Genomic DNA, 26252 nt, shown 5'->3' with positions numbered 1-26252 from the left:
GTACCGGTTATACACACTGACAGCCCTGACTGTACCGGTTATACACACTGACAGCCCTGACTGTACCGGTTATACACACTGACAGCCCTGACTGTACCGGTTATACACACTGACAGCCCTGACTGTACCGGTTATACACACTGACAGCCCTGACTGTACCTGTTATACACACTGACAGCCCTGACTGTACCGGTTATACACACTGACAGCCCTGACTGTACCTGTTATACACACTGACAGCCCTGACTGTACCGGTTATACACACTGACAGCCCTGACTGTACCTGTTATACACACTGACAGCCCTGACTGTACCTGTTATACACACTGACAGCTCTGACTGTACCGGTTATACACACTGACAGCCCTGACTGCACCGGTTATACACACTGACAGCCCTGACTGTACCGGTTATACACACTGACAGCCCTGACTGTACCTGTTATACACACTGACAGCTCTGACTGTACCGGTTATACACACTGACAGCCCTGACTGTACCGGTTATACACACTGACAGCTCTGACTGTACCGGTTATACACACTGACAGCTCTGACTGTATCGGTTATACACACTGACAGCTCTGACTGTACCGGTTATACACACTGACAGCTCTGACTGTACCGGTTATACACACTGACAGCCCTGACTGTACCTGTTATACACACTGACAGCCCTGACTGTACCGGTTATACACACTGACAGCCCTGACTGTACTGTTATACACACTGAGAGCCCTGACTGTACCGGTTATACACACTGACAGCTCTGACTGTACCGGTTATACACACTGACAGCTCTGACTGTACCGGTTATACACACTGACAGCCCTGACTGTACCTGTTATACACACTGACAGCCCTGACTGTACCGGTTATACACACTGACAGCTCTGACTGTACCGGTTATACACACTGACAGCACTGACTGTACCGGTTATACACACTGACAGCCCTGACTGTACCTGTTAGACACACTGACAGCCCTGACTGTACCTGTTATACACACTGACAGCACTGACTGTACCGGTTATACACACTGACAGCCCTGACTGTACCATTTATACACACTGACAGACCTGACTGTACCGGTTATACACACTGACAGCCCTGACTGTACCGGTTATACACACTGACAGCCCTGACTGTACCGGTTATACACACTGACAGCCCTGACTGTACCGGTTATACACACTGACAGCACTGACTGTACCGGTTATACACACTGACAGCCCTGACTGTACCGGTTATACACACTGACAGCACTGACTGTACCGGTTATACACACTGACAGCACTGACTGTACCGGTTATACACACTGACAGTCTGACTGTACCTGTTATACACACTGACAGCTCTGACTGTACCGGTTATACACACTGACAGCACTGACTGTACCGGTTATACACACTGACAGCCCTGACTGTACCTGTTATACACACTGACAGTCTGACTGTACCTGTTATACACACTGACAGTCTGACTGTACCTGTTATACACACTGACAGTCTGACTGTACCTGTTATACACACTGACAGCTCTGACTGTACCGGTTATACGCACTGACAGCTCTGACTGTACCGGTTATACACACTGACAGCCCTGACTGTACCGGGTATACACACTGACAGCTCTGACTGTACCGGTTATACACACTGACAGCCCTGACTGTACCGGTTATACACACTGACAGCCCTGACTGTACCGGTTATACACACTGACAGCCCTGACTGTACCTGTTATACACACTGACAGTCTGACTGTACCTGTTATACACACTGACAGCCCTGACTGTACCGGTTATACACACTGACAGCTCTGACTGTACCTGTTATACACACTGACAGCTCTGACTGTACCGGTTATACACACTGACAGCTCTGACTGTACCGGTTATACACACTGACAGCCCTGACTGTAACGGGTATACACACTGACAGCTCTGACTGTACCGGTTATACACACTTACAGCCCTGACTGTACCGGTTATACACACTGACAGCCCTGACTGTACCGGTTATACACACTGAAACTCTGACTGTACCGGTTATACACACTGACAGCACTGACTGTACCGGTTATACACACTGACAGCCCTGACTGTACCGGTTATACACACTGACAGCACTGACTGTACCGGTTATACACACTGACAGCCCTGACTGTACCTGTTATACACACTGACAGTCTGACTGTACCTGTTATACACACTGACAGCCCTGACTGTACCGGTTATACACACTGACAGCACTGACTGTACCGGTTATACACACTGACAGCACTGACTGTACCGGTTATACACACTGACAGTCTGACTGTACCTGTTATACACACTGACAGCTCTGACTGTACCGGTTATACACACTGACAGCACTGACTGTACCGGTTATACACACTGACAGCCCTGACTGTACCTGTTATACACACTGACAGTCTGACTGTACCTGTTATACACACTGACAGTCTGATTGTACCTGTTATACACACTGACAGTCTGACTGTACCTGTTATACACACTGACAGCTCTGACTGTACCGGTTATACGCACTGACAGCTCTGACTGTACCGGTTATACACACTGACAGCCCTGACTGTACCGGGTATACACACTGACAGCTCTGACTGTACCGGTTATACACACTGACAGCCCTGACTGTACCGGTTATACACACTGACAGCCCTGACTGTACCGGTTATACACACTGACAGCCCTGACTGTACCTGTTATACACACTGACAGTCTGACTGTACCTGTTATACACACTGACAGCCCTGACTGTACCGGTTATACACACTGACAGCTCTGACTGTACCTGTTATACACACTGACAGCTCTGACTGTACCGGTTATACACACTGACAGCTCTGACTGTACCGGTTATACACACTGACAGCCCTGACTGTAACGGGTATACACACTGACAGCTCTGACTGTACCGGTTATACACACTTACAGCCCTGACTGTACCGGTTATACACACTGACAGCCCTGACTGTACCGGTTATACACACTGAAACTCTGACTGTACCGGTTATACACACTGACAGCACTGACTGTACCGGTTATACACACTGACAGCCCTGACTGTACCGGTTATACACACTGACAGCACTGACTGTACCGGTTATACACACTGACAGCCCTGACTGTACCTGTTATACACACTGACAGTCTGACTGTACCTGTTATACACACTGACAGCCCTGACTGTACCGGTTATACACACTGACAGCTCTGACTGTACCTGTTATACACACTGACAGCTCTGACTGTACCGGTTATACACACTGACAGCTCTGACTGTACCGGTTATACACACTGACATCTCTGACTGTACCGGTTATACACACTGACAGCCCTGACTGTAACGGGTATACACACTGACAGCTCTGACTGTACCGGTTATACACACTGACAGCCCTGACTGTACCGGTTATACACACTGACAGCCCTGACTGTACCGGTTATACACACTGACAGCTCTGACTGTACCGGTTATACACACTGACAGCACTGACTGTACCGATTATACACACTGACAGCCCTGACTGTACCGGTTATACACACTGACAGCACTGACTGTACCGGTTATACACACTGACAGCCCTGACTGTACCGGTTATACACACTGACAGCCCTGACTGTACCGGTTATACACACTGACAGCTCTGACTGTACCGGTTATACACACTGACAGCACTGACTGTACCGGTTATACACACTGACAGCCCTGACTGTACCGGTTATACACACTGACAGCCCTGACTGTACCGGTTATACACACTGACAGCCCTGACTGTACCGGTTATACACACTGACAGTCTGACTGTACCGGTTATACACACTGACAGCCCTGACTGTACCGGTTATACACACTGACAGCCCTGACTGTACCGGTTATACACACTGACAGCACTGACTGTACCGGTTATACACACTGACAGCTCTGACTGTACCGGTTATACACACTGACAGCTCTGACTGTACCGGTTATACACACTGACAGCCCTGACTGTACCGGTTATACACACTGACAGCCCTGACTGTACCGGTTATACACACTGACAGCCCTGACTGTACCGGTTATACACACTGACAGCTCTGACTGTACCGGTTATACACACTGACAGTCTGACTGTACCGGTTATACACACTGACAGCTCTGACTGTACCGGTTATACACACTGACAGCCCTGACTGTACCGGTTATACACACTGACAGCCCTGGCTGTACCGGTTATACACACTGACAGCTCTGACTGTACCGGTTATACACACTGACAGCCCTGACTGTACCGATTATACACACTGACAGCTCTGACTGTACTGGTTATACACACTGACAGCCCTGACTGTACCTGTTATACACACTGACAGCCCTGACTGTACCGGTTATACACACTGACAGCCCTGACTGTACCGGTTATACACACTGACAGCCCTGACTGTACCGGTTATACACACTGACAGCACTGACTGTACCGGTTATACACACTGACAGCACTGACTGTACCGGTTATACACACTGACAGCCCTGACTGTACCGGTTATACACACTGACAGCCCTGACTGTACCGGTTATACACACTGACAGCCCTGACTGTACCAGTTATACACACTGACAGCTCTGACTGTACCGGTTATACACACTGACAGCCCTGACTGTACCGGTTATACACACTGACAGCCCTGACTGTACCGGTTATACACACTGGCAGCTCTGACTGTACCGGTTATACACACTGACAGCTCTGACTGTACCGGTTATACACACTGACAGCCCTGACTGTACCGGTTATACACACTGACAGTCTGACTGTACCGGTTATACACACTGACAGCCCTGACTGTACCAGTTATACACACTGACAGCCCTGACTGTACCGGTTATACACACTGACAGCCCTGACTGTACCGGTTATACACACTGACAGCTCTGACTGTACCGGTTATACACACTGACAGCTCTGACTGTACCGGTTATACACACTGACAGTCTGACTGTACCTGTTATACACACTGACAGCTCTGACTGTACCGGTTATACACACTGACAGCCCTGACTGTACCGGTTATACACACTGACAGCTCTGACTGTACCGGTTATACACACTGACAGCCCTGACTGTACCGGTTATACACACTGACAGCCCTGACTGTACCGGTTATACACACTGACAGCCCTGACTGTACCGGTTATACACACTGACAGCCCTGACTGTACCGGTTATACACACTGACAGCCCTGACTGTACCGGTTATACACACTGACAGCTCTGACTGTACCGGTTATACACACTGACAGCCCTGACTGTACCGGTTATACACACTGACAGCCCTGACTGTACCGATTATACACACTGACAGCCCTGACTGTACCGGTTATACACACTGACAGCCCTGACTGTACCGGTTATACACACTGACAGCTCTGACTGTACCGGTTATACACACTGACAGCTCTGACTGTACCATTATAAACACTGACAGCACTGACTGTACACACTGACAGCCGTGACTGTACCGTTGTGACGAGACCAATCTCGCCACATTGCATTGGAGAAGCCTGGTTGCCCGCCTGTTGCCTCTGGACTATGGCCCCATGTTAAAAAGCTTGATTTTCCCCTGCAAAGACATGAAAGCCGGGTCCTTCGGTACTTGCCCTATTTGAATAGTGATACCCCAGATAGCTATGCCATGGAGCCCATTCGTATAATGAAAGACTATTTGAAAGACTTTGGCTCCATGGCAATTGAACTGTGTGTATGAGATCTGAGCGCCATTCGGTAATAATGTGCGCTCAGATCTAAGCTATCTGGGGATATGCTGAATGTACCAGTTTTATGCAATGGCTGCAGTTATATATTTTTATGTATTTTATTGTCTTGTGCTGCCATGTGTTCAATGGAGTTTTGCCTCTGTCCTTGGAGATAATTGGATTACTTCCCAATTATCTCCAGGATAGAAGACCCTGTGGAACTGGTTTTGGGCAGAAAAGCCATGCTTCATTTGGTCACAAAGGACTACGATCTATCTTTTGAACCACTGGACCAATTTGTATGATTTTGACGTATGTTTGTATTTTGGAGTATGCTGATTCTGAAAATGTTTTATGTGAATGTAATGCATACTTTTAAAGTTATGAATAATGTGGAAAAACTGTATTTCTCTGCCTGTGATAATTACATTACCCATTGTGTAAGGTAATTGTATCACAGGCAGAGGGGATGATTTTGTGTGGGAGTGTCTGAGTGTATTGTACGTGTTTATTGGTTGTTTTCCAAAACCCTGTGGGTGGTACTAATGTGTATATAAGAACAATAAACCCACAGCTCTGTCTGTTCACTGCTTGACCCTCAACACGGAGCTTTGTCTCGTTCTTGGGGGGGATTTACTGTATGCTGTTCTAGTTTGACTGCTAGGAGTGTAAACCTATTTGTATGTTTTTTTCCTATTCGGCTGTTTACAGCATTCGTATGGTTCCGGTTCAGCTGTTTACAGCATTCATATGCTTCTCCGTTTCGGTGGTTGTGGTGTCTGCTGCAGTGCTTGGAGTCCTCAGGAAGCGCTAGGAGAATCCATCAACGGAGGTACCCAGTCGGGGTGCCCGTCAATCCGTTACAATTGGTGGTAGAAGTGGGATCGTTCCTACAGCCAGATGGACAGCTACAGGAGACACCATTTCTTTGGATTTTACAATTTGAGGGCAACGCATGTCTCAGTACAGCGACCCTGACAGCACCAGGATGGACCCAGCAGTGGAGTACGATGAGGGGGTCATGGATGACCGAGATGCAGTTCGCAAAGGCATCTGGTACCAGGCACTGGGTATTGTGGAGTACCAGCGGGACGAGAGATTCCCCAAGGAAGACCAGTGGTTACAGAAGCGAGTAGCCCTGCGGATGCCCTTCCTGGGAGAGCAGCCCCTGGAGGAATGGATGAAGAAATTGGAACACCTAGTATGGCAGAAGATGCCTACCAGGCGCTTTGGTGGTATGGGGCACAGTACCTGCCCTGGGCAGCCGAGCATGACAAGCCAGAGGGAGAGGAGTTCGATGGTCCTGGCTTGTTATGGGAGTCTTTTTCAGAGCCCGAGTTTGGGAGCCCTGCACAAGCCCGGTTCAGTGATCTCTTTGAGTGGAGGGAGAGCAGGTATGACTGGGACGACACTCACAAAATTGAGCAAGACCTGGTCCACCTGGTGACCTGGGAGATGGAGCTGGAACAGGGCTACCAGCAGCTGTTCCAATGCAGTGAGAAGGCTCAGCAGGAGAGCAGAGTGACAGACCCAGAAACTGACCAATTCAGCTAGGACGAGATAGTAAGGTTTTACTGAGGTCTCTCCACCGGTCCTGCAGGGAATTGGGAGCCCAGTCTCAATTCCCCAGCGGCTGTGTGATCTGCAGGGTATTGGGAGCCCAGTCTCCATTCCCCAGCGGCAGAGTGTCCTACAGGAAATAGAGAGCCCAGTCTCCTTTCCCCAGCAGCAGGACTCTGTATTGGGAGCGGAGACAGTGGGTCTCCCTCCCCCGCAGCTGGAAGTATATATGGGAGAGGAGCTTGTTACCCCCTCTCCCCAGCGGCAGCTTAACGTACCAGGGGGAGACAGTGTGACTAAGTGCCCTTCGCCACTTGTGCCTGGAGAGGACTAATTGCCAGCCTCCTGCCCTGTGACTATGGCCCCTGGAAGATTTTGCCCTTTTAGATACTTTATTTGGGCATAGTGAATTTTATTAGACTGATTCTGGCCCTTTAAATGCTCTGACAAAGGATCTGCAGTTTTGCTATGCACTTCGGATGCAGAGTGTGAAGAGAAACCCTGTTTTATGGACTTAGTTTGACTGTTTTATTCCCCCCCTCTTAGAACACCAGTTTAAAACCCTTAATAACTGTCATATTTTCAAACCCTGTCTGACCCTTTTAACTGTCATTTTTTTGTTCTCCTCTGAGGATGAGTTGTTTGGCTGCATGAGTGCTGTTGCTTTTGTGTGCTCATTAAACAGACCTGCTTGACCCTTTCTTGAAGCCTTGGCTCATGTTTGGGGGATGGGATAGGTCTGCAGTGCTGATGGTGTCGGTTGGAGTGCTTGAAGTCCTCGGCAAGCACTAGGAGCATCGATTGGTGGAGGTACTCGGTCGGAGTGCCAGCGGGTCCGTCACAGACAGTAAGCCCCATGTAGTGGAGTGGCAATATTAAATCCCACGATCTCCGCTAGTAGTAAAGGTAATCCACAGTCAGCGCTGAAAAGTAAGGCAATATCCCAAATCCCCCAGTAACCGGACGAAACACAGTTCTAGGAGTCAACTCAGGTCTTTATTCACAACTTCCAGTATTTATGCAAGTCCCCATGCAAGGGGTTTCCTTACTGACATAGCAGGGGTAATACAGTGAGGGACTACATGGGGGACTTAACATTTGGAGCATTTCTCCCATCAGGCACTGCTGCACGAGAGGGACACTCCCACTGAAATACACCGTTAAGTGGATTATCCCTCCGTGCAGCAGAACCGGCATTTTACATTTAAATTCACCACTTGTACAATATCCATGTTATTCTGACGAACGGACGTTCGGTAGATAGCTGGGGTCTGAGTGCACCTTTCGTAAGAGTACCGCTCAGATCCCAGCCAAAACAACCGAACCCCGCATGAAATACACTTTATTATTAAGGTCGTCTGAAAGTACCGAACACCGATGGGGAACCACAATAGGAGAAGACCGGAGCTCCCGAACGGCCTGGAAGTACAGTGGTGTTCGTGCCGTCGAGTAGCCATTTTCAGTTCCAGGCACTCGACGACAAAACACCGCTGGGGAGACAAAGGATCCAAGATGGCTGACCGCCGCGTGTTTGGTAGTCGAACGACGGCCACCCAGGAAAGCACTTAACTACCGATTGCAACAATGTTGCAATCTGGTAATTGGTGCCACACGACCCTCAGTGTGTGGGCTTGGGTTCGGTACCACGATGGGAACAACGGCCACCCAGGAAAGCACTTAACTACCGATTGCACTTAACTTCCGATTGTCTCCCCCTCCAGCAACCAGGCTCCAACCAGTACCGCTGGTCTCTGCCCACTCAGCAACCCACCAAGTCAGCTTACCAGTCCTCCACACAGCCATGGTGAGGCACATGGACATGGACAAGTTTCTCCTCTACCCAGGTGTAGTAACCAGTTATTTTGGGTGGGCTGTATTACTGTTGGTGCTTCGTGGGCTGGGCTGCTGGACTAACCTGGGCACTGACCAGCAGGAGGTCAGAAACCCTGTTAGTCTGTCTGGAAAAGGGGAGAGATGTGACGAGACCAATCTCGCCACATTGCATTGGAGAAGCCTGGTTGCCCGCCTGTTGCCTCTGGACTATGGCCCCATGTTAAAAAGCTTGATTTTCCCCTGCAAAGACATGAAAGCCGGGTACTTCGGTACTTGCCCTATTTGAATAGTGATACCCCAGATAGCTATGCCATGGAGCCCATTCGTATAATGAAAGACTATGCGAAAGACTTTGGCTCCATGGCAATTGAACTGTATGTATGAGATCTGAGCGCCATTCAGTAATAATGTAAGCTCAGATCTAAGCTATCTGGGGATATGTTGAATGTACCTGTTTTATGCAATGGCTGCAGTTATATATTTTTATGTATTTTATTGTCTTTTGCTGCCATGTGTTCAATGGAGTTTTTCCTCTGTCCTTGGAGATAATTGGATTACTTCCAAATTATCTCCAGGATAGAAGACTCTGTGGAACTGGTTTTGGGCAGAAAAGCCATGCTTCATTTGGTCACAAAGGACTACGATCTATCTTTTGAACCACTGGACCCATTTGTATGATTTTGACGTATGTTTGTATTTGGAGTATGCTGATTCTGAAAAATGAAAGTTTATGTGAATGTGATGTATACTTTTAAAGTTATGAATAATGTGAAAAAAACTGTATTTCTCTGCCTGTGATAATTACATTACCCATTGTGTAAGGTAATTGTATCACAGGCAGAGGGGAGGATTTTGTGTGGGAGTGTCTGAGTGTATTGTACGTGTTTATTGGTTGTTTTCCAAAACTCTGTGGGTGGTACTAATGTGTATATAAGAACAATAAACCCACAGCTCTGTCTGTTCCTGCTTGACCCTCAACACAGAGCTTTGTCTCGTTCTTGGGGGATTTACTGTATGCTTTTCCAGTTTGACTGCTAGGAGTGTAAACCTATTTGTATGGTTTTTCCTATTCTGTTGTTTACAGCATTCGTATGGTTCCGGTTCAGCTGTTTACGGCATTCACATGCTTCTCCGTTTCGGTGGTTGTGGTGTCTGCTGCAGTGCTTGGAGTCCTCAGGAAGCGCTAGGAGCATCCATCAACGGAGGTACCCAGTCGGGGTGCCCGTCCATCCGTTACAACCGTTATACGCACTGACTATACCGGTTATGCACACTGACAGCTCTGACTGTACCGGTTATGCACAATGACAGCACTGACTGTACACACTGACAGCCCTGACTGTACACACTGACTGTAGCGGAGTGCAGTATTATAATCCACGATCTCCGCTGGTATTACAGGTAAATCCACAGTCAGCGCTGAAAAGTAAGGCAATATCCCAATCCTCCCAATAACCGGACGAAACACAGTCTGGGAGTCAACTGAGGTCTTTATTCACAACGTCCTGTATTTATGCAAGTCCCCATGCAAGGGGTTTCCTTACTGACAAAGCAGGGGTAATACAGTAAGGGACTACATGGGGGACTTAACATTTGGAGCATTTCTCCCATCAGGCACCGCTGCACGAGAGGGATACTCCCACTGAAATATACTGTTAAGTGGATTATCCCTCCGTGCAGTAGAACCGACATTTCACTTTAAAATCCATAACTCCAACAATATTCACATTAATTGCACGAACAGACGTTCGGTAGATAGCTGGGGTCGGAGTGCACATTTCGTGTGAATACCGCTCAGATCCCAGCTAAACTAACCAAACGCCGCATGAAATACATTCACTTAGTTAATTCGTTTAAAAGTACCGAACACCGATGGGGAACCACAATAGTAGAAGACCGGAGCTCCCGAACGGCCTGGTAGTACAGCGGTTTTCGTGTCATCGAGTAGCTGTTTTTAGTTCCACGCGCTCGACGACCAAACACCGCTGGGGGAGACAAAGGATCCAAGATGGGCGACCGCCGCGTGGTCGGTAGTCGAACGACGGGCACCTAAGAACACACTTAATTACCGATTGCAACAATGTTGCAATCGGGTAATTGGTGCCACACGACTCTCAGTGTGTGGGCTTGGGTTCGGTACCTAATTCGTTTCACGAACAGCCGGTAAAGTTGCTGTTCGTGAAACGACCATGTAAATGCCAGCGGCTTCGGCTACTATAGGAATACAGGCAAACATACATTTCAAGGCAGAATACAAATTACATTCAAACACAATATGTCAGCAGTGTGTATGACAACCTTTAGAGACCCAGTTCCATAGTCTGAAGTGGCTAGGTTTGCCACACTGACATATCCTGTTGGGAGGATAGAAGATAGAGGCATGGCTGGGGGAATACGGACATGGATGAGGTCTGGGGGACAGTGACTTTACTCTGTGTTGGCCCATTATAATTTAGGAGCTGTTTATTTGACAGACAGTTCAGATGTGCAGGAATGTCTAGCGTGGACGATCACATACGCTGTGGTTAGTGGCCTTGATTTGTTTATTGACTCGTTTCCTGTAAATAATGACTTTACCACTGTCTGCATGACAATACGGTCCATACCTCCTTCCCATTGGTTTTATACCAGCATTGCAGGCTAGTTCACAGCCCCTAACACTAAACAGCTGTCGCTGGCCTGGGACTGAGCGTGTACCAATGACCTCAGGATGTGACATCATAGGACTTGGGAATCTACATGGAATTCTATCCGTGACATGAGTAAAATAGCCGTTATCTTCTGACGGTCCGGGCTGGCACGTCTCTTACAGGAACAGCAGTGTTTATTAATACCTGGGAACACAGACATTAACAGAACATCTTGAGAAATGCCAATAATATGCAAATTAGAATGTTCACTACTTATCTGTACCTACAGTTCTCTCCCCTTTGGTGAACCCAGAGTAATCCCAAATCGCCCGGGAATGTGTTAAACAAATCCTGTCGTTGTAGGTGCTGCGAAGGGGGTTGTTGTCCTCCGTGCTCCCCTGTTGCCGTCTCTTGCTGCCCATCTTAATCTGTTTGTTATGGAAGTCGTTACGACTAGGACCTCCTTTTTGTCTCTTTCTGTGTCTTTGCTGATCACACATGTACTTCTTACTATTATCTCTCACCTGTAAATTATATTAACATTTATTTTGCACACAAAAAAGGAGATAACTTGGAGCAATCCAGGATCCAGATTTCAGGCAGGCTAATTGTATTTACTAAATTGGGAATTTTAGAGAATTTGATTGAGAATAGCGCATTGTAATCCATTGAGTTTCTTATTATTACCATTTATATAGTGCCAACATATTCTGCAGTGCTGTAGAATTATAGAATGTGGATATTTAGAGGTGAAGAAAGTCCTGCTCAAACTAGCTTACAATACGTGGGAATTTCAGGTAGGTGGGACACTTACTGGTGAGGTGGTCTGTCTGAGACTCATGTGATTCACAGTTCTATATACAATGCCAAGGTGTACTCGGCCTCCAATGACAGAAGGTGCCCTGTCCCGTAACATTGATACGGTGCCTACACCCCCATACTGATATTTGATGCCCAGCAATGCATTACATAGCTCCCCTCACCCCTCCAATGGTGCCAGGAGGGTCCGGTCATCTCTGATTCTAACGGACCCTGACGCCCTTCCATGTCCCTAAATATACTGTCTGGGGGAAATAAATGGCTCAGCTCAATAAAACGCGACTCATAACATGGTTAATAGGCTGGCTGACAATTTTAAATATAAGAGTAATTCAGGAATGGCTCTGGGCCCGCTGTGCATTGTGAGGGCGTGTATCTGGTATCTCTACAAACAGAACCTGATGGGATGTGGGTAGCAGTGGGACTGTCTGACAGGATACAGGACAGTTAGAAGGTATGATAATACCATCACGCTTTATAGATTTATTATGACAATCTGAAATCCAGTCAACCATCCAGTGGAGTAGGAAATCTCCCAGATTACTAAACGCTGAGCTTTGTCCGTTCCTGGGATTCTGCACGAGATGCTGCTATTTTTTGGAAAGGTTCCACGGTGCTTGGGAAACCAGTGAGCTTAGAGTCCTGAGGGATTCTGCGCTGATTGTTCTCTAAGGGAATTTATTGCACGTTTACATACAGGCGTTAATTTAATAAATATGGCCCGCTGCGTCATGTTATTACTAATGTAGATAACATTCTGTGCCCTCGATTTTAACTCCTCTCACACTGAGCAATGAAGCAGGGATAAAGGTATCCAGATTTTTTTTATGAATGGAGATCTACTGACTGGCTTAGAGAGCCTCTGCCCAATGCTGCCCGAGCTCCCGTTATGTAGGAGTTCAGATACGCGAAAGACAGGGGGGCAGAGTAGTCAAGGACTAGAACACAGACTTTGGGGTTAAACCATTCGAGAATGAGGTGAGTCAGCACCAGCAACCTCCTAGCACCATAACAACTTCATGAGTGTTTCTTTTAAGGCATACTATAGGCTCTATAACTGCTGCCTCTCATTGAAGTGGTTATAGTGTATGGATTCCTTTGGTGCCATCCTTCCATTCAGTGTTAAACTGCATTTAATGTTTTACTGCCGAAAGAGAATCCCAGCAGCCTGCCCCCTCTGTGCTGCTTGGACTAATGTATTAGACTGAGCAGCAATAGGCAGCTGTGATTGGCTAAGAGTATCAGCTGACTGCTTTCAGCCTATCACAGCGCCCACTGCTGGTATGACTTGGTATGGTTAGAAGGAAGTGTGTAATCTCTGCCTTAGCCCCACCTCCAGTGGGGGCAGAGCTATGAGAAGCCAGGGGCCCTCATTCATTTAGATGTTTTTTTTAAATGGTTATAGTGTCTGCTGTGTCCCTTCAATAATGTAAGTACATTTCACACTCAGTGCACTCTGTGTTCATGCAGACGTGGTTTTTATAACTGGCCTGCCAATCTTAGAGGTTTATTCCCCAAATGCCATACAGAAGTCGTGCTTTTAGTAGAAGAAAAACAAAACGATCCAGAACTCACCCTTCAAACCAGGCGTTCCTTCACTAGGTGTCCAGACAGAACAGAAGACTTTTGGCATTTATCAGTTAAGGATTGTTAAATTAAATGTTCTGTTCGCTCTCTAATAAAGGAACGTCTGATTTTAGGGCTGATCATTTTTCTTTTGCAGGACGCTGGGCACTCTATTTGTGGTTTTTCCAAATGCTGTTCTTTGATTAGAATTTGCCTATTTTAACCCATTCATCCATTTATAAGTGACAAATTCAGGAAGCCATCAACAAAGATGCATAAATGGGCGGCAGGTATAAAAAGGTTGCCTACCCCTGGTCTGCTCAATCTGTCTGTATTTTAGCTAATATAGCTGTAGCTAATATTTCTATCAGTTGCGTCCCATTTCAGGGGGTTACATTCTGGTTTGGAATTGTATGCAGTAATTTCTGAATTTCTTCAAATAAAGCTATTTAAAACAATTGACATCTGGCACTAACGAACTCTTTGCAGCGCAGCCAACAAATTGTTAAAAAGGAAAGAACAAATTTTGTGTGTTTCAGTGATATCGCCATTACTGATGCAGATTGGAGTGACATTTATAATTGTAGCGGAGAGGCAGTATAATCCACAAGATCTCCGCTGGTAGACAGGAGCACAGGTAATAATCAGCATAGGCAGGTACAGCATACAATATTCCAGGTAGCGTTATAAGAATCCTTCCCTCCCAAGAACTAGATGAAACATAGGCTGGGAGTCAACTGAGTGCTTTATTCACAGGGTTTCCCTACTGACATTGCAGGGGTTGTACAGTAGGGGACTACATGGGGAACTTAGCAACCTGGACATTTCTCCCACAATACACTGCTGCACGAGAGGGACACTCCCACCAGAATATACAGTTAAGTGGATTATCCCCTCGTGCAGCAGAACCAATATTTCACATAAAAATATACAATTTCCACAATATTCGTCTGATTTCAATGAATGGACGTTCGGTAGATAGCTGGGGTCTGAGCGCAGGTTTCGTGAAAGTGCCGCTCAGATCCCAGCTTAAATAACCGAACGCCGCATGAAATACATATATTTTCTAAGTACCTTCAAACTACCGAATGACTATGTAGAAACACATTACCAAAGGACCGGGGCTCCCGAACGGCTTGGAAGTCCAGCGGTATTCGTGCCGTCGAGTAGCCGATTTTAGTTCCAGGCGCTCGACGACCAAATACCGCTGAACTTAACAAAGGATCCAAAATGGCCGACCGCCACGTGGTCGGTAGCCGAACGACGGCCACCCTGAATCCTCTTAATTGCCGATTGCAACAATGTTGCAATCCTTAATGGGCGCCACACAACCTCCTGTGTGTGGTCTCCATTCGGTAGTTTGTTCGTTTCACGAAGGGTGTTGAAATTCAACGTTCATGAAACGATTACATGAATGCTGGCGGTTTTCGTATGCCAGCAGCATATGAACGCTAGGATTCCTTTGAACCATGTTACACAGAATACATACGCTTGGTTCTTAAAGGTATATACACGTATGCATAACATTACAAATACATAAAGGACAATGAACAGTGGCTGGATTTGCCACAATAATCTTCCGGTGTTTAATATCCCAATCCTGCTCTTGTTATGGGATGTGCACTATTTCCTGATTTTTGCCAGATTGTCCCAAATAAGATATAGACAGATATAGACATTCCGTTAGTAAATATCCATATGGTACCTGGAGTGTTTTCTATTGGTTTTAGAGTTAAAGGTAGAAAGTTGTGGAAGCAATGTATGACATAATGAGCTGAGGTAACGCTATAATGGTATGGTTGGCTTAATATAATGGGAGTTACAGTCCTCAGCAGGTGGACATCACACCGATTGACAGGCCCTGCAAGTTTCCACTAATGATGAGCGTTGCAGCGCACAGTAGTTGGCATGCCGGTTTCTACACCCTTGACGCTGTGTGTTTAAAGGGACATTGTCCCTGTTATTGTGCTGTAGTTCAGTCCCCTTTATTGTGAATCCGATATGCCTAATCCAGCGAATTCTATGTATTCTCAGAGCCCTGTCTCCCCCTTGCCCCTCTCGTGGTTCCCCTTTATTGTGAATCCAATATGCCTAATCCAGCGAATTCTATGTATTCTCAGAGCCCCGTCTCCCCCTTGCCCCTCTCGTGGTTCCTTCCTGGCAGTTATAGGAATCTCTGTTTCCCGAATCCGAGCACAGAATTCCCAGCCCGGGATACATCCCTCTCCCCAAGCCTGGAGGCCAGCGGCTCTGGGTAAGTGGCCACCGCTGGTAAATCTGACCAAGACACTGGGTGCCAAGCAGCTGTTAAACAGAATTATTACATTAATCAGAGGCAAAGAATGATCTGGAACCCACGCTCCACGCATTCATTTACTGAGCGTTTCACAGAATCCATGAGTTAAACATGGGCGATATTATCGCTGTACCTGAGCCAGCATGGGGGGGATTTGCATGAAAAAGAAATGCATGAATGAAAGTTCCCCCCTCCCCACCCACTGCATTTGGCCCCTCCACCCCCACTGCATTGGGCACCCCCTCTCCTCCCCCCTGCACTAAGCCAGGAGTAAGGATTCTGTGTTGCAGCTCCCCCCGCTCCCCACCCCCCTATCTAATGGTTACAGGGAATCATCTCATTACATTCCCAGCTGTCAACAGACATTCCTGGAGAGAGACAAGACATGGTGAAACGCCTTGTAACAGGGATGCATTATTATACAGCCTGTAACAGGGGTACATTATACAGCCTGTAACATGGATACCTTATTACACAGCCTGTAACATGGATACATTATACACAGCCCTGTAACATGGACACATTATACACAGCCCTGTAACATGGATACATTATTATACAGCCTGTAACATGGATACATTATTACACAGCCCTGTAACATGGGTACATTACTATACAGCCTGTAACATGGGTACATTATACACAGCCCTGTAACATGGATACATTATACACAGCCCTGTAACATGGATACATTATTATACAGCCTGTAACATGGATACATTATTACACAGCCCTGTAACATGGGTACATTATACAGCCTGTAACATGGATACCTTATTACACAGCCCTGTAACATGGATACATTATACACAGCCCTGTAACATGGATACATTATACACAGCCCTGTAACATGGATACATTATACAGCCTGTAACATGGGTACATTATACACAGCCCTGTAACATGGATACATTATACACAGCCCTGTAACATGGATACATTATACAGCCTGTAACATGGATACATTATTACACAGCCCTGTAACATGAATACATTATACAGCCTGTAACATGGATCCCTTATTACACAGCCCTGTAACATGGATACATTATACACAGCCCTGTAACATGGATACATTATACACAGCCCTGTAACATGGATACATTATACAGCCTGTAACATGGATACATTATACAGGCTGTAACATGGATACATTATACAGCCTGTAACATGGATACATTATACACAGCCCTGTAACATGGATACATTATTACACAGCCCTGTAACATGGATACATTATTATACAGCCTGTAACATGGATACATTATTACACAGCCCTGTAACATGGATACATTATACAGCCTGTAACATGGATACCTTATTACACAGCCCTGTAACATGGATACATTATTATACAGCCTGTAACATGGATACATTATACAGCCTGTAACATGGATACATTATACAGGCTGTAACATGGATACATTATTACACAGCCCTGTAACATGGATACATTATTATACAGCCTGTAACATGGATACATTATACACAGCCCTGTAACATGGATACATTATTATACAGCCTGTAACATGGATACATTATTACACAGCCCTGTAACATGGATACATTATTATACAGCCTGTAACATGGATACATTATACACAGCCCTGTAACATGGATACATTATTATACAGCCTGTAACATGGATACATTATTACACAGCCCTGTAACATGGATACATTATTACACAGCCCTGTAACATGGATACATTATCATACAGCCTGTAACATGAATACATTATACAGCCTGTAATATGGATACATTATACAGCCTGTAACATGAATACATTACACAGCCTGTAACATGGATACATTATACACAGCCCTGTAACATGGATACATTATCATACAGCCTGTAACATGAATACATTATACAGCCTGTAATATGGATACATTATACAGCCTGTAACATGAATACATTACACAGCCTGTAACATGGATATATTAATACGCAGCCCTGTAACATGGATACATTATTACACAGTGTGGCGGAACCAACCCCGTCACTTGTGCCTGGAGAGGACTGCTTGCCAGCCTCTTGACCTGAGACTATGGCCCTGGGATGTATTGCCCTTGTAGGAACTGATTTGGGCATATTGTATTTTATTATGCTGCTGCTGGCCCTTTAAGAACCATCTGGGGACATACTGTGGAGTTACTGGGTGGCCACCATTTCATGTATCAGAGGCCCATGGTGAGAACAATGGATGAAGCATGTAGCGGCGTAGAGGTATGATCCAAGGTAGCTCCGCTGGTAGACAGGAACAGCAATCCAAGACAGGTATAAAACGGGTAGCGTAGTCACAATTCCTTCCCTCCAAGAACTAGACGACACATAGCTTGGAGGTCAACTGTCAGCTTTATTCACACAATTTCTTTTATGTCTTTTTCCCATGCAAGGGAGGTAACTCAAAACAACCAATCACCTCACAATCACCTCCCCTCCCTCTCCTCCCCTTAGATTAGCAGGTAAATTCATTAGTGGGAACAGAGTTTTCCCCAGTTTCTGAATGTCCCCTAAATACGGGGGGTACGATGACAACTGAGGGGTCCCCTGGTAGGTCTGCTCTGGGTGAGTAACATATTCAAATTTCACCCAGATCAGACCAGGGGTTCGGGAGTTGCAGACATTTAAAGATTTGACCGACTGCAGGGACACAGTAGCCGAAAACAGCTCCATAGATTCTGGCCCTGTAGTCGGTCTATTTCACTGAATAGAAAGTGCCGAACATCTCAGCCATCCGACCCTAATCTTTTGTTCGGATGAATCCCCTAGTCTGGGGAATCCAAACTACCGAACGGCGGGCCGTTCGGCAGTTTGAATCATACGGTTTGGCGATCCTGGAGGTCTGAGCGGTGTCTGGTTAGTCGAGCGTCCGATTTTAGTTCCAGACGCTCGATGACCAAACACCGCTGTTCGGCAGGTAAGATGGCCGCCGCCACGTGGAGATTAGGCGAACGGCGGCCACCCACGAACCCAATTACGGTATGTGTAACATTGTTTCCTTCTTAATGGGAGACACACGACCACAGCAGGGTGGTCTGGCATTCGGTACTTTTAATCGGTTCCCGAACCGGGTAAGTATATCTGGCTCGGGAACCGATTACATTAACATGCTGGTACAATATACATTATATGCATTGACATATAGAGCTAAGGACAAATAACATTGTAAATAATAGTCTCTTGTGGCTGCTTCTGCCACAAAGCACATGGTGAGAACAATCAGCTTACACTCCTGGCAATCAGTCTCTAACAGCATTCAGTAAATCCCCCCAAGAACGAGACAAGGCTCCCTGTTGAGGGTCAAGCAGTGGTCTGGTTTATTATGGGCTACCCGCCCAGTATTTATGCAGGTCTCCCACTTGGTGGACACTCCCCTAGGGGACCAAATGGGAAACTGTAACAAAAGACAGACAGGTATCAGTTTAGGACATGCAGTCACAATACTTTCCCACAATGCATCCTGGCTTCCTCCCTTCTGCCCTGGAGATAATTAAGAAGTAATTCAATTATCTCCCAGGACAGAAGCAAGACTTCATTATGCACGTGGTGAGCACAAAGCATTAAAATACTTTAAAATACACAAAGTCACATTTTTTACATAAAACACAGACATGTCACATATCCCCAGATAGCTGGGATCTGAGCGCACAAAACTACCGAATAGCACTCAGATCCTATTCACACATTTCAATTGCCATGGAGCCAAAGTCTTTAACTACACGAATGGGCTCCATGGCATAGCTATTTGGGTTAACACATTCACATAACATAAAATACCGAATTAACCTGTGTTCGGTTCAATCGGTACGAATAAGAACCAGGCGGATGGCTCAGCGGTGTTCGTGCAAATAAGTGTCCGTTTTTAGATCCATGGTGTAAGCGCTGAACACCGCTGGCCGCTCGGGACTTCTAAAATGGCCGCCGCCACGTATTCGGTAAATGAACAAAGACCACCCTGTATTCGTCAATTAAGCTGTGGTTAACCGCAGTTTCAGGGAGGTAAATTGGCGGCACACTCCAGCTCCCAGGTGGTCGCTCCTTCGGCAGTTTGTTCGGTAGATAAAATCTACCGAACACCCCGGCAGAAAGGCACGAATAAGCCTTTCTGCAGGGAAAATAAAGTCTTTTAAAGTCTGGTCCATAGTCCAAAGGCAGCAGGCGGGCAACCAGGCTTCTCCAATGCAATGTGGTGAGATTGCTCTCGTCACAATCCACTTAACTGGATATTCTAGTGGGAGTATCCCTCTCGTACAGCAGTGCATGGTGGGAGAAATGTTCTGGTTGTTAAGTTCCCCATGTAGTCCCCAACTGTACAACCCGTGTAAAGTCAGTAAGGAAACCCCTTGCATGGGAACCACATAAATACTGGAGCTTGTGAATAAAACCTCAGTTCTATGTGTCGTCTAGTTCTTGGGAAGGAAGGATCTGTATAACGCTACCGGTATTATTGTGTGCTGTACCTGTTTTACCTGGATTATTATATGCTGCTCCTGTATACCAGCGGAGATATTGTGGATTATACTACCTCTCCGCTACACCCTGTAGCATGGATACATTATTATACAGTGTGACGAAAACAACTTCACCACTGGTTTTTGGAGGGGCCTGTTTGCCAGCCTCCTATCCTGGGACTATGGGCACTGTGATAACCCATGTTCAAAAGTACTGTTTCTGCCCCTTGGACTTTTAACTGGAACAGATTCAAACATGTGGCGGCGGCCATCTTAAATTGTCCAGCAGTGTTTTGTCGTTGAGTGTATGGAACTGTTTTGGGCATGGGACCATGTGCACGGTGTGGCAAAAATAAAATTTCCAGGAAATTCCCGAACCCCTGAACCGATCTGGGTGATTTTTGGATATATTGTGGATATATGTTGTATTTTGGGGTACTTTTTGGGGTTTGTAAAAATGTATGTTTTTTTCTGCTAAGAGTTAATTGAGTTAGTCCATTGTCTTCATTAATTATATCACATGCAGAGGGGAGGGATTGTGTACACTGTATGGGAGTGACTGAATGTAAAACTATGTTTTTATTGGCTTGTTGTTCCTGTGTCCCTGTGCCCCACAAGGTCCACCTGGGCGGTAACCTTGTGGGGAAAACTGTATAAAAGACCAAGCTATTCAATAAACCCTCAGATCTGCTGAGTTCCTGTTTTACCCTCAACATAGAGCCTTGTCTAAAATTTAAGTGAGTGGGGGAGGGGGGAGGGAGGGAGGGAGAAAATTTAAGTGAGTGGGGGTGGGGGGAGGGAGGGAGAAAATTTAAGTGAGTGGGGGTGGGGGGAGGGAGGGAGAAAATTTAAGTGAGTGGGGGAGGGAGGGAGGGAGAAAATTTAAGTGAGTGGGGGTGGGGGGAGGGAGGGAGAAAATTTAAGTGAGTGGGGGTGGGGGAGGGAGGGAGGGAGAAAATTTAAGTGAGTGGGGGTAGGGGGGAGGGAGGGAGAAAATTTAAGTGTGTGTGGGGGGAGGGAGGGAGAAAATTTAAGTGAGTGGGGGTGGGGGGAGGGAGAAAATTTAAGTGAGTGGGGGTGGGGGGAGGGAGGGAGGGAGAAAATTTAAGTGAGTGGGGGTGGGGGGAGGGAGGGAGAAAATTTAAGTGAGTGGGGGTGGGGGGGAGGGAGGGAGAAAATTTGAGTGAGTGGGGTGGGGGGGAGGGAGAAAATTTGAGTGGGTGGGGGGAGAGGGAGGAAATTTGAGTGGGTGGGGGGGGAGAGGGAGGAAATTTGAGAAGTGGGGGGGAGAGGGAGGGAGGAAATTTGAGTGGGTGGGGGGGAGAGGGAGGGAGGAAATTTGAGGGAGTGGGGGGAGAGGGAGGGAGGGAGGAAATTTGAGGGAGTGGGGGGGAGAGGGAGGGAGGAAATTTGAGGGAGTGGGGGGGAGAGGGAGGGAGGAAATTTGAGGGAGTGGGGGGGAGAGGGAGGGAGGAAATTTGGGGGAGTGGGGGGGAGAGGGAGGGAGGAAATTTGGGGGGAGAGGAAGGGAGGAAATTTGAAGGGGGGAGAGGGAGGACATTTGGGGGGGAGGAAGGGAGGGAATTTGAAGGGGGAGAGGAAGGAAATTTGGGGGGGAGAGGAAGGGAGGAAATTTGAAGGGGGGGAGAGGAAGGAAATTTGAGGGAGTGGAGGGAGAGGTAGGAATTTGAGGGGGGAGAGGAAGGGAGGAAATTTGAGGGAGGGAGGGGGGAGAGGAAGGGAGGACATTTGAGGGAGGGGGGAGAGGGAGAGGGAGGGGGAGAGGAAGGGGAGAAATTTGAGGGGGGAGAGGAAGGGGGGAAATTTGAGGGGGGAGAGGAAGGAAATTGGAGGGGGGAGGAAGGAAGGAAATGAGAGGGAGGGGGAGAAGAAGGAAATTGGAGGGGGGAGAAGGCAATGAGAGGGAGGGGGAGAAGAAGGAAATTGGAGAGGGGGGGGGAGAAGAAGGAAATTGACGGGGGTAGGGGGAGAGATTGACATCCATCACACACACACACAATGCACCCCTTGCACACAGAAAAACACACAATGCATTACACACAGACACACATACACAAGCAATGCATCCCTTACACACAGCAACACACAATGCACCCCTTCCACACACTCAGTACATGCCTTACAGCAGTGTTTCCCAACCCAGTCCTCAAGGCACACCTACCAGTCCAGGATTTAGGGGTGACCCAGTTGTGTCTAAGGTGTTTTTTCTTTTTTTCTAAAAACACCTTAGACAAAACTGGGTAATCCTTAAATCCTGGACTGGTAGGTGTGCCTTGAGGACTGGGTTGGGAAACACTGCCTTACAGACACACACACTGCATCCCATACATACACAAACTCACCTTGCAGCCCTTACACATACAAACACAGATTCACACAATGCATTCCTTACACACATCAGGACATCCCCCCCCCCCCCCACACACACACACCCCTGTGAACAAATTCATTGGTGGAACATGAAGGTGGACCCTGGGACCCAGACCTTGAGCTGTGTAAATGGCCCTCAAAAAATGGAGCTGCTTCTCGTTCTCCCAGAACATTGATTTTTGTGACCACAGTTACAAACCGCCTCCAGAGAGCCTGTTCTACACCAGACCAGTGGAGCCAGACGGCAGCTGAAGCCCATCATCATCCTCATCTGGTTGTAAGTAGGCAATCTAGTATATTATTCGTGGCACTGATCTCTAATTTACCTCACATTAAAGGGACACTATAGTCCCCAGAACCACTGCAGCTTATCAGGGCCGGTCTTAGGCCCTAAGGCGCCCTATGCAAAAAATCTTCGCAGCGTCCCCCCTCCCCCCCCCATCATACCCCTTTATCCATGTACGGTGTGTGTCAATAGGTGTGTAGTGTAGTGGTAGCTGGGGGAGCAGGGGCAGTGTAGTGGTAGATAGGGGATCAGGGGGCACAGTGGTGGTAGGTGGGGGATCAGGGGGCACAATGGTGGTAGGTGGGGGACCAGGTGGCACAGTGGTGGTAGCTGTGGGAGCAAGGGTAGTGTATTGGTAGGTGGGGGAGCAGAGGTAAAGTAGTGGTGGGTGGGGGAACATGGGGCACAGTGGGGGAGAAGGGGTAGTGTAGTGATAGGTAGGAGAGCAGGGGCACAGTGGGTAACTGGGGGAGCAGGGGTAGTGTAGTTGTAGGTTGGAGAGCAGGGTCACAGTGGGTAACTGGGGGAGCAGAGGCACAGTGGGAAGGTGGAGGAGCAGGGGCACAGAGGGTAGCTGGGGGAGAGGGGGCACAGTGGTAGTAGCTGGGGGAGAAAGGGCACAGTGGTAGTAGCTGGGGGAGAGGGGGCACAGTGGTGGTAGCTGGGGGAGCAAGGGGAACTGTAGGTAGCTGGGGGAGCAGGGGCACTGATAGGCTAGGTGGGGGGGCAGGGGGCACAGTTAGGCTAGGTGGGGAGGAGGGGCACTGTGTGCAGCGGGGGGAGCAGGGGCACAGTTAGGCTAGGTGGGGAAGCAGGGGGCACAGTGGGTAGCTGGCGGAGCAGGGGGCACAGTGGGTAGGTAGGGAGCAGGGGGCACAGATAGGCTAGGTGGGGGGCAGGGGGCACAGTTAGGCTAGGTGGGGGGGAAGGGGGCACAGTTAGGGTAGGTGGGGAGCAGGAGGCACAGTTAGGGTAGCTGGTGGGCAGGGGGCACAGTTAGGGTAGGTGGGGAGCAGGAGGCACAGTTAGGGTAGGTGGTGGGCAGGGGGCACAGTTAGGGTAGGTGGGGAAGCAGGGGGCACAGTTAGAGTAGGTGGGGAGCAGGGGGCACAGTTAGGGTAGGGGGGAGCAGGGAGCACAGTTAGGGTAGGGGGAGCAGGGGGCACAGTTAGAGTAGGTGGGGAGCAGGGGGCACAGTTAGAGTAGGTGGGGATCAGGGGGCAAAGTTAGGGTAGGGGGGAGCAGGGGGCACAGTTAGAGTAGGTGGGGAGCAGGGGGCACAGTTAGGGTAGGGGGGAGCAGGGGGCACAGTTAGAGTAGGTGGGGAGCAGGGGGCACAGTTAGGGTAGGGGGGAGCAGGGGGCACGGTTAGGGTGGATGGGGGAGCAGGGGGCAGTGTGGTGGTAGATGGGGGAACAGGAACTCCTTCCTGCTTCCCCTAACTTACCAGAGGGTTCGCCTGCCTGTAGCTCCGCCCCGCTTCCCATGTAGCTCCGCCTCCGATCGGCGTCTAACCCCGCCCCCTTTCTCTCACTGAGATCCGAGTGGGGAGTCTGGGGACTCTCAGTGAGGGCAGCATTAAGAGTCAGGGGCGGAGCGCGGCCACGCTACACAGCGCAGCCTGTATTAGGGGAGAGCTCTGAGCTCTCCTTCACAGGCTGTCACTAGGAGAAAGTGCAAGCTGTGTCAGCCACAGGGCGCCCCCTGGTCCATGGCGCCCTGTGCGGCCGCACAGCTCGCACACCCCTAAGGCCGGCCCTGAGCTTAATGTAGTGGTTCTGGTGTCTATAGCCTGTCCCTGCAGGCCTTTTATTGTAAACACAGAGGCACTGCAGCACTGTTAGTTAACATGGCAGATCATATGGGTGGGGCACTGTGATGTCACATGGGGGGTGTGGCGAAACCAACTTCGCCACTGTGAACTGGAGAAGCCTGGTTGCTCGCCTGCTTCCTTTGGACTATGGACCAGAATTTAAAAAGCTTATTTTCCCTTGTGGCGAAACCAACTTCGCCACTGTGGACTGGAGAAGCCTGGTTGCTAGCCTCCTGCCCTGCGACTATGGCCCTGGACATATTGTACTGTGAAAACTATATTTGGGCATGTAATAATGTATATTGCTGCTACCGGACCTTTAAAAGCATCTAGGAACAGATTGGGACTTTTGGGACTACTGACCCTTTAAGGCCGTGAAGCATATTCTAGTGTACTGCCTGTAATATTGTATATGTATTATGTGTTAAGTTTAACCTGGGTGATATATATGCAGCATTCATCTGATCGTTCGGTAGAATCACTCCATTCATTATATTGAGTGAAACTACCGAACAACCAGACCACCCAGGAATAAGTGTGCCTCCAATTACCGTTTGCAACAATGTTGCAAACAGGTAATTGGCAATCCATGTAATGTATTCTGTGTCCTCTGGGTGGCCGCCATTCGGGAAACAACCACGTGGCGGCGGCCATCTTTAACTACCAAACAGCGGTGTTTTGCCGTCGAGTGTCTGGAACTGAAATCGGACACTCGACTAGGCAAACACCGCTGAGACCTCCAGACTTCCAGGATTTCGTGGGGAAACTACCGAACGGCCCGCCGTTCGGTAGAAAGAAACGTACGAACTAGGGGATTCATACGAATCCCCCTTAGTCTCTATA

General features: G+C 48.0%; 1 protein-coding gene across 1 annotated transcript in view; it reads left to right on the top strand.

Moving 5' to 3' along the window:
• Positions 1-16367: 16367 nt before the first annotated feature.
• Positions 16368-26252, top strand: part of ABCC9 (ATP binding cassette subfamily C member 9) — a 176238-nt gene continuing 166353 nt past the window's right edge. Inside the window, exon 1 of the mRNA XM_063446653.1 lies at positions 16368-16420. The gene's annotated coding sequence lies outside the window, so the exon portion shown is untranslated. The remainder of the gene's footprint in view (positions 16421-26252) is intronic.

Source organism: Pelobates fuscus, chromosome 3 (assembly GCF_036172605.1).
Source record: "Pelobates fuscus isolate aPelFus1 chromosome 3, aPelFus1.pri, whole genome shotgun sequence".
Taxonomy (NCBI): domain Eukaryota; kingdom Metazoa; phylum Chordata; class Amphibia; order Anura; family Pelobatidae; genus Pelobates; species Pelobates fuscus.
This window is presented reverse-complemented; position numbering and strand designations above follow the sequence as displayed.